The sequence below is a fragment of the Astyanax mexicanus genome, chromosome 10 (genome assembly GCF_023375975.1).
Source record: "Astyanax mexicanus isolate ESR-SI-001 chromosome 10, AstMex3_surface, whole genome shotgun sequence".
Classification (NCBI taxonomy): Eukaryota; Metazoa; Chordata; class Actinopteri; order Characiformes; family Acestrorhamphidae; genus Astyanax; species Astyanax mexicanus.
This window is the reverse complement of record NC_064417.1, coordinates 13,948,598-13,959,115: the sequence shown is the minus strand read 5'-3', so window position 1 is coordinate 13,959,115 and position 10,518 is coordinate 13,948,598.

The following is a 10,518-nucleotide window of genomic DNA, read 5'->3' as shown; positions in this document are numbered from 1 at the left end:
GAGATACATGTAGGGTATAAGTATCGTCCTGATTGGTCATTGTTTAGCATGTCAAAAGCTTGCTGGAAACTGATTGGCTAATAACGATCGCAAAAATTTGCATATCAAATTTTCCTTCTGTAAAACATTAGGACATAGGCCATAGATGATACATGCCAAAGGAGAGCTTCATAGCTTGTACGGTTCCTGAGAAACAGATTTTTAGCTTTGGCTCCGCCCCCTGGGGGCGTATGTCTACACAGATTGAAGGGCTACCTCAGAATCATGTTGGCATCAACGGTCTAAAGTGGCATTAGTGTAGGTTTAAGCATTCAAAAGTTACAGCTGTTAGAGTAAATTTGGGTGTGCCACGGTAAGATTAATTTGCATATGGCGGCCATATTGTTTACAAATTTCACAATTTTTTTGATAATTATTGAGGTTGGGACTCTGCTGAGTTGTTTGACACCAAATATGACAGGATTGGTCAATGACCCTAGGACAAGTTCTCAAAAGTAGGTTTTGCATATTATGCTAAATAGCAAAAAATCTAAGTGGGCGGAGCTTAGTGGTTCTATTGAACTTTTTGATTTGCCATTAACCAAGGAATCATATAATGCAAGACTTTTTGCTCTAGCTATCAGGGCGTGGCAGTTACGAGGCCTAACGCGTTGACCTTCGCCATAGCGCCCCCTTGAGGCCGATCGGGCTCATCTTTTGAATCTGAGTAGCGGTGAGAAGTACTACCATATGACCAAGTCTCAGCCCTGTAGGCCTTACGGTTTCTTCTGCCCGATCACTTCTATGGCAGAAAAAGAATAAGAATAATAATAAATATAGCCGCAAGCGGCGATTTACGGGGTTCGAGCGTTACAGGGAAAGAGACCCCTGGAGGCCAGTTAGGCTTAAAACATGTTGCCGGTTGACCGGCATCGCCAAACTGGATGAGGATGACCAGCATGACCGTGAAGACCAAGCTAGATTACCAGCATGACTAATCTGGATGACAAACTTGTTGACCATATTGACCAAGCTGGAAGACCATAATGACCAAACTGGATGACCAGCATGGCAAAGGTGGTTGGCCATTATGACCAAGCTGGAAGACCATCATTACTATGAGGACAAAGCTGAATGACCAGCAGGACCATAATGACCAATGTGAATGGCCAGCATGACCAAGCTGGATGGCCAGCATAACCAAGCTGGGTGACCAGCGTGACCATAAAGACCATAATGGCAATGCTAGATGAGTGGTGTGAGTAAACTAGTTGAAAAGCATTGATAAATTGAGCTGTAGTGTTCATCAGGTTATATGTGGTGTCTTACTGCACTCTAGTGCGCATTTGGTGAAACAAATTCAGTTCTTAAATTGGAAAAACACAAGGCATAAAAAGGGCATATAAATAACCTGTATATAGTATATAAGTTTTGACCTGATTAACATTCCGCCTGTTAAAAGCTTGCTGGAATGTGATTGGCTAATAGTGACCACAAAAGTGTCCATATCAAATTTTCATTTGGTGTACCATTAGTGCATGGGCCATAGATGATAATTGGCTAGGATGACCTTGATAGCTTGTATGGTTCTAGAGAAACAGCTATCGAGCATTGGCCCCGCCCCCGGGGGTGTATGTCTACTTAAACTGACAGGGTATCTGAGAATCATGTAATGATCAAAGGACTGAAGTGGTATTAGTGTCAGGTTAAGCATTCAAAAGTTATGTGTTAAAGACATTTTACTGCACCATGGTAGAACTCATTTGCATATGGCGGCCATATTGTTTATAAATGTAAAGATTTTTTAAATAATTATTGAGGAGTAAGCTCTGCTGAACTGTTTGACACCAAACATGTCATGATTGGTCAAGGATCCAAGGACAAGATCTCAAAAGTAGGTTTTGCATATTATGCAAATTTAAAAAAAAATTAAGTGGGTGGAGCATAAACAAGAATGACCCAGGCGGCTGACCAGCATGAACAAGAAGGATAAATATGTTCAATTAAGCAAGACAAGCAAGATTGAATAAGTTCAGCAGAGCTTTAATTTAGAATAATTCACCTGTAGCTGTTTCACCAAATGACCACCAGAGCGCAGCAAGAGACCACATATAACCTGCTGGAAATCTATCACTCTATAAGTAAGACAGAACATTCCCTATCAGTGTGTTTCTATTTATTAAAAAGAGAAGAAAAGTCCGATTGGGCTCCAAATTGGTATTCATGATCAAGTGGTCTGCATATATACGTGTGTAAATTTGTGTGTTGATAGGGTCAAAGGTTCCTGACTTCTGTCCATTTAGGTTTGAAAAAAGCGATAATACAGGCTTATGGCCTACAAAATGGCTGTTGCTCTTTGGCCATATTAGAGGCAAAAAATATCTGATTTGGCTCAAAATTTGCAATCAAGATCACAATATCAGTCTATATATGTATGTCAATTTCTGTGTCGATAGGGTCAAAGGTTCCTGACTTATGTCCATTTAGGTTTGAAAAAAGCGATAATACAGGCTTGAGGCCTACAAAATCGCTGTAGTTTTCCAGCCGTTGTAGAGGGAAAACATGTCCGATTTGGCTGAAAATTTGCAATCAAGATCAGATTATCAGTCTATATATGTGTATAAATTTGTGTGTTGATAGGGTGAAAGGTTCCTGTCTTCTGTCCATTTAGGTTGGAAAATAGCGATAAATAGAATAAATTGAAAATAGTTATTTTTTCACTGTAGAGCCTACTGAAGACTTATTTGGCTCATACTTGGCAAATGTGCTTCAAATGTCATTGTTAATTAGTAGCTTCAACAGTTTTGGCATGTTTTAAACTTTGACAGAGTTTTGGCCAAATAACTCTGAAAAGGCTTTCACGTACATGTTTGATCAAGGTTTATGGGCCTCAAATAGTTAAAATGTCAAGATTTTTTTGATAATTATTTACCTACAGGGTCTCAAGATTGCATCAAGACCAAAGTTATTTTGATTGATTAAGGACTTAAAGACAAGTTTGAAAAGAGCAATTTTTACTCTTTTGGCCACTGATGAAAATCTTTCTACTTTTGGTAAATACATGTAATTACAAAGTTGTAAAGGCTACAGCAAAGTATACAACTAAAAAAGAATAACAAGCCTAGGCCACTTGTACCTTTAGATATAACTGATTTTCTGCTATAGCGCCCCCTTGAGGCCAATCAACGCCATATTTTAAATGATGATAGAAGGCCCTGAGATACATGTAGGGTATAAGTATCGTCCTGATTGGTCATTGTTTAGCATGTCAAAAGCTTGCTGGAAACTGATTGGCTAATAACGATCGCAAAAATTTGCATATCACATTTTCCTTCTGTAAAACATTAGGACATAGGCCATAGATGATACATGCCAAAGGAGAGCTTCATAGCTTGTACGGTTCCTGAGAAACAGATTTTTAGCTTTAGCTCCGCCCCCTGGGGGCGTATGTCTACACAGATTGACGGGCTACCTCAGAATCATGTTGGCATCAACGGTCTAAAGTGGCATTAGTGTAGGTTTAAGCATTCAAAAGTTACAGCTGTTAGAGTAAATTTGGGTGTGCCACGGTAAGATTAATTTGCATATGGCGGCCATATTGTTTACAAATTTCACAATTTTTTTGATAATTATTGAGGTTGGGACTCTGCTGAGTTGTTTGACACCAAATATGACAGGATTGCTCAATGACCCTAGGACAAGTTCTCAAAAGTAGGTTTTGCATATTATGCTAAATAGCAAAAAATCTAAGTGGGCGGAGCTTAGTGGTTCTATTGACCTTTTTGATTTGCCATTAACCAAGGAATCATATAATGCAAGAATTTTTGTTCTAGCTATCAGGGCGTGGCAGTTACGAGGCCTAACGCGTTGACCTTCGCCATAGCGCCCCCTTGAGGCCGATCGGGCTCATCTTTTGAATCTGAGTAGCGGTGAGAAGTACTACCATATGACCAAGTCTCAGCCCTGTAGGCCTTACGGTTTCTTCTGCCCGATCACTTCTATGGCAGAAAAAGAATAAGAATAATAATAATAATAATAATAATAATAATAAATATAGCCGCAAGCGGCGATTTACGGGGTTCGAGCGTTACAGGCAAAGAGACCCCTGGAGGCCAGTTAGGCTTAAAACATGTTGCCGGTTGACCGGCATCGCCAAACTGGATGAGGATGACCAGCATGACCGTGAAGACCAAGCTAGATTACCAGCATGACTAATCTGGATGACAAACTTGTTGACCATATTGACCAAGCTGGAAGACCATAATGACCAAACTGGATGACCAGCATGGCAAAGGTGGTTGGCCAGTATGACCAAGCTGGAAGACCACCATTACTATGAGGACAAAGCTGAATGACCAGCAGGACCATACTGACCAATGTGAATGGCCAGCATGACCAAGCTGGATGGCCAGCATAACCAAGCTGGGTGACCAGCGTGACCATAAAGACCATAATGGCAATGCTAGATGAGTGGTGTGAGTAAACTAGTTGAAAAGCATTGATAAATTGAGCTGTAGTGTTCATCAGGTTTTATGTGGTGTCTTACTGCACTCTAGTGGGCATTTGGTGAAACAAATTCAGTTCTTAAATTGAAAAAACACAAGGCATAAAAAGGGCATATAAATAACCCATATATAGTATATAAGTTTTGACCTGATTAACATTCCGCCTGTTAAAAGCTTGCTGGAATGTGATTGGCTAATAGTGACCACAAAAGTGTCCATATCAAATTTTCATTTGGTGTACCATTAGTGCATGGGCCATAGATGATAATTGGCTAGGATGACCTTGATAGCTTGTATGGTTCTAGAGAAACAGCTATCGAGCATTGGCCCCGCCCCCTGGGGGGGTGTATGTCTACTTAAACTGACAGGGTATCTGAGAATCATGTAATAATCAAAGGACTGAAGTGGTATTAGTGTCAGGTTAAGCATTCAAAAGTTGTAAGTGTTAAAGACATTTTACTGCACCATGGTAGAACTCATTTGCATATGGCGGCCATATTGTTTATAAATGTAAAGATTTTTTTAATAATTATTGAGGAGTAAGCTCTGCTGAACTGTTTGACACCAAACATGTCATGATTGGTCAAGGATCCAAGGACAAGATCTCAAAATTAGGTTTTGCATATTATGCAAATTAAAAAAAAAATTAAGTGGGTGGAGCATAAACAAGAATGACCCAGGCGGCTGACCATCATGAACAAGAAGGATAAATATGTTCAATTAAGCAAGACAAGCAAGATTGAATAAGTTCAGCAGAGCTTTAATTTAGAATAATTCACCTGTAGCTGTTTCACCAAATGACCACTAGAGCGCAGCAAGAGACCACATATAACCTGCTGGAAATCTATCACTCTATCAGAAAGACAGAACATTCCCTATCAGTGTGTTTCTATTTATTAAAAAGAGAAGAAAAGTCTGATTGAGCTCCAAATTGGTACTCATGATCAAGTGGTCTGTATATACATGTATGTAAATTTGTGTGTTGATAGGGTCAAAGGTTCCTGACTTCTGACCATTTAGGCTTGAAAAAAGTGATAATACAGGCTTATGGCCTACAAAATGGCTGTTGCTCTTTGGCCATATTAGAGGCAAAAAATATCTGATTTGGCTCAAAATTTGCAATCAGGATCACAATATCAGTCTATATATGTATGTCAATTTCTGTGTCAATAGGGTCAAAGGTTCCTGACTTCTGTCCATTTAGATTTGAAAAAAGCGATAATACAGGCTTGAGGCCTACAAAATCGCTGTAGTTTTCCAGCCGTTGTAGAGGCAAAACATGTCCGATTTGGCTGAAAATTTGCAATCAAGATCAGATTATCAGTCTATATATGTGTATAAATTTGTGTGTTGATAGGGTGAAAGGCTCCTGTCTTCTGTCCATTTAGGTTGGAAAATAGCGATAAATAGAATAAATTGAAAATAGTTATTTTTTCACTGTAGTGCCTACTGAAAACTTATTTGGCTCATACTTGGCACATGTGCTTTAAATGTCATTGTTAATTAGTAGCTTCAACAGTTTTGGCATGTTTTAAACTTTGACAGAGTTTTGGCCAAATAACTCTGAAAAGGCTTTCACGTACATGTTTGATCAAGGTTTATGGGCCTCAAATAGTTAAAATATCAAGATTTTTTTGATAATTATTTACCTACAGGGTCTCAAGATTGCATCAAGACCAAATTTGTTTTGATTGATTAAGGACTTAAAGACAAGTTCGAAAAGAGCAATTTTTACTCTTTTGGCCACTGATGAAAATCTTTGCATTTTTGGTAAACACATGTAATTACAAAGTTGTAAAGGCTACAGCAAAGTATACAAATAAAAAAGAATAACAAGCCTAGGCCACTTGTACCTTTAGATATAACTGATTTTCTGCTATAGCGCCCCCTTGAGGCCAATCAACGCCATATTTTAATGGATGATAGAAGGCCCTGAGATACATGTAGGGTATAAGTATCGTCCTGATTGGTCATTGTTTAGCCTGTCAAAAGCTTGCTGGAATCTGATTGGCTAATAACGATCGCAAAAATTTGCATATCAAATTTTCCTTCTGTAAAACATTAGGACATAGGCCATAGATGATACATGCCAAAGGAGAGCTTCATAGCTTGTACGGTTCCTGAGAAACAGATTTTTAGCTTTGGCTCCGCCCCCTCGGGGCGTATGTCTACACAGATTGACGGGCTACCTCAGAATCATGTTGGCATCAAAGTAGTAAAGTGGCATTAGTGTAGGTTTAAGCATTCAAAAGTTACAGCTGTTAGAGTAAATTTGGGTGTGCCACGGTAAGATTAATTTGCATATGGCGGCCATATTGTTTACAAATTTCACAATTTTTTCGATAATTATTGACGATGGGACTCTGTTTAGTTGTTTGACACTAAATATGACAGGATTGGTAAATGACCCTAGGACAAGTTCTCAAAAGTAGGTTTTGCATATTATGCTAAATAGCAAAAAATCTAAGTGGGCGGAGCTTAGTGGTTCTATTGACCTTTTTGATTTGCCATTAACCAAGGAATCATATAATGCAAGAATTTTTGCTCTAGCTGTCAGGGCGTGGAAGTTACGAGGCCAAACGCGTTGACCTTCGCCATAGCGCCCCCTTGAGGCCGATCGGGCTCATCTTTTGAATCTGAGTAGCGGTGAGAAGTACTACCATATGACCAAGTCTCAGCCTTGTAGGCCTTACGGTTTCTTCTGCCCAATCACTTCTATGGCAGAAAAAGAATAAGAATAATAATAAATATAGCCGCAAGCGGCGATTTACGGGGTTCGAGCGTTACAGGCAAAGAGACCCCTGGAGGCCAGTTAGGCTTAAAACATGTTGCCGGTTGACCGGCATCGCCAAACTGGATGAGGATGACCAGCATGACCGTGAAGACCAAGCTAGATTACCAGCATGACTAATCTGGATGACAAACTTATTGACCATATTGACCAAGCTGGAAGACCATAATGACCAAACTGGATGACCAGCATGGCAAAGGTGGTTGGCCAGTATGACCAAGCTGGAAAACCACCATTACTATGAGGACAAAGCTGAATGACCAGCAGGACCATAATGACCAATGTGAATGGCCAGCATAACCAAGCTGGGTGACCAGCGTGACCATAAAGACCATAATGGCAATGCTAGATGAGTGGTGTGAGTAAACTAGTTGAAAAGCATTGATAAATTGAGCTGTAGTGTTCATCAGGTTTTATGTGGTGTCTTACTGCACTCTAGTGCGCATTTGGTGAAACAAATTCAGTTCTTAAATTGAAAAAACACAAGGCATAAAAAGGGCATATAAATAACCCGTATATAGTATATAAGTTTTGACCTGATTAACATTCCGCCTGTTAAAAGCTTGCTGGAATGTGATTGGCTAATAGTGACCACAAAAGTGTCCATATCAAATTTTCATTTGGTGTACCATTAGTGCATGGGCCATAGATGATAATTGGCTAGGATGACCTTGATAGCTTGTATGGTTCTAGAGAAACAGCTATCGAGCATTTGCCCCGCCCCCTCGGGAGGTGTATGTCTACTTAAACTGACAAGGTATCTGAGAATCATGTAATGATCAAAGGACTGAAGTGGTATTAGTGTCAGGTTAAGCATTCAAAAGTTATAAGTGTTAAAGACATTTTACTGCACCATGGTAGAACTCATTTGCATATGGCGGCCATATTGTTTATAAATGTAAAGATTTTTTTAATAATTATTGAGGAGTAAGCTCTGCTGAACTGTTTGACACCAAATATGTCATGATTGGTCAAGGATCCAAGGACAAGATCTCAAAAGTAGGTTTTGCATATTATGCAAATTTAAAAAAAAATTAAGTGGGTGGAGCATAAACAAGAATGACCCAGGCGGCTGACCAGCATGAACAAGGAGGATAAATATGTTCAATTTAGCAAGACAAGCAAGATTGAATAAGTTCAGCAGAGCTTTAATTAAGAATAATTCACCTGTAGCTGTTTCACCAAATGACCACCAGAGCGCAGCAAGAGACCACATATAACCTGCTGGAACTCTATCACTCTATCAGAAAGACAGAACATTCCCCATCAGTGTGTTTCTATTTATTAAAAAGAGAAGAAAAGTCCGATTGGGCTCCAAATTGGTACTCATGATCAAGTGGTCTGTATATACATGTATGTAAATTTGTGTGTTGATAGGGTCAAAGGTTCCTGACTTCTGACCATTTAGGTTTGAAAAAAGTGATAATACAGGCTTATGGCCTACAAAATGGCTGTTGCTCTTTGGCCATATTAGAGGCAAAAAATATCTGATTTGGCTCAAAATTTGCAATCAGGATCACAATAGCAGTCTATATATGTTTGTCAATTTCTGTGTCAATAGGGTCAAAGGTTCCTGACTTCTGTCCATTTAGATTTGAAAAAAGCGATAATACAGGCTTGAGGCCTACAAAATCGCTGTAGTTTTCCAGCCGTTGTAGAGGCAAAACATGTCCGATTTGGCTGAAAATTTGCAATCAAGATCAGAGTATCAGTCTATATATGTGTATAAATTTGTGTGTTGATAGGGTGAAAGGTTCCTGTCTTCTGTCCATTTAGGTTGGAAAATAGCGATAAATAGAATAAATTGAAAATAGTTATTTTTTCACTGTAGAGCCTACTGAAGACTTATTTGGCTCATACTTGGCACATGTACTTCAAATGTCATTGTTAATTAGTAGCTTCGACAGTTTTGGCATGTTTTAAACTTTGACAGAGTTTTGGCCAAATAACTCTGAAAAGGCTTTCACGTACATGTTTGATCAAGGTTTATGGGCCTCAAATAGTTAAAATGTCAAGATTTTTTTGATAATTATTTACCTACAGGGTCTCAAGATTGCATCAAGACCAAATTTGTTTTGATTGATTAAGGACTTAAAGACAAGTTCGAAAAGAGCAATTTTTACTCTTTTGGCCACTGATGAAAATCTTTGCATTTTTGGTAAACATATGTAATTACAAAGTTGTAAAGGCTACAGCAAAGTATACAACTAAAAAAGAATAACAAGCCTAGGCCACTTGTACCTTTAGATATAACTGATTTTCTGCTATAGCGCCCCCTTGAGGCCAATCAACGCCATATTTTAATGGATGATAGAAGGCCCTGAGATACATGTAGGGTATAAGTATCGTCCTGATTGGTCATTGTTTAGCATGTCAAAAGCTTGCTGGAATCTGATTGGCTAATAACGATCGCAAAAATTTGCATATCAAATTTTCCTTTTGTAAAACATTAGGACATAGGCCATAGATGATACATGTCAAAGGAGAGCTTCATAGCTTGTACGGTTCCTGAGAAACAGATTTTTAGCTTTGGCTCCGCCCCCTGGGGGCGTATGTCTACACAGATTGACATGCTACCTCAGAATCATGTTGGCATCGTAGGTCTAAAGTGGCATTAGTGTCTGTTTAAGCATTCAAAAGTTACAGCTGTTAAAGTAAATTTGGGTGTGCCACGGTAAGATTAATTTGCATATGGCGGCCATATTTTTTGCAAATTTCAAGATTTTTTTAATAATTATTGAGGTTGGGACTCTGCTGAGTTGTTTGACACCAAACATGTCAGGATTGGTCAATGAGTTTAGGACAAGTTCTCAAAAGTAGGTTTTGCATATTATGCTAAATAGCAAAAAATCTAAGTGGGCGGAGCTTAGTGGTTCTATTGACCTTTTTGATTTGCCATTAACCAAGGAATCATATAATGCAAGAATTTTTGCTCTAGCTATCAGGGCGTAGGAGTTACGAGGCCAAACGCGTTGACCTTCGTCATAGCGCCCCCTTGAGGCCGATCGGGCTCATCTTTTGAATCTGAGTAGCGGTGAGAAGTACTACCATATGACCAAGTCTCAGCCCTGTAGGCCTTACGGTTTCTTCTGCCCAATCACTTCTATGGCAGAAAAAGAATAAGAACTATAATAATAATAATAATAATAATAATAATAATAATAATAATAATAATAATAATAATAATCAGAACAATTACAATAGGGTTTCTAGCACTACGTGCTCGAACCCCTAATAATAATA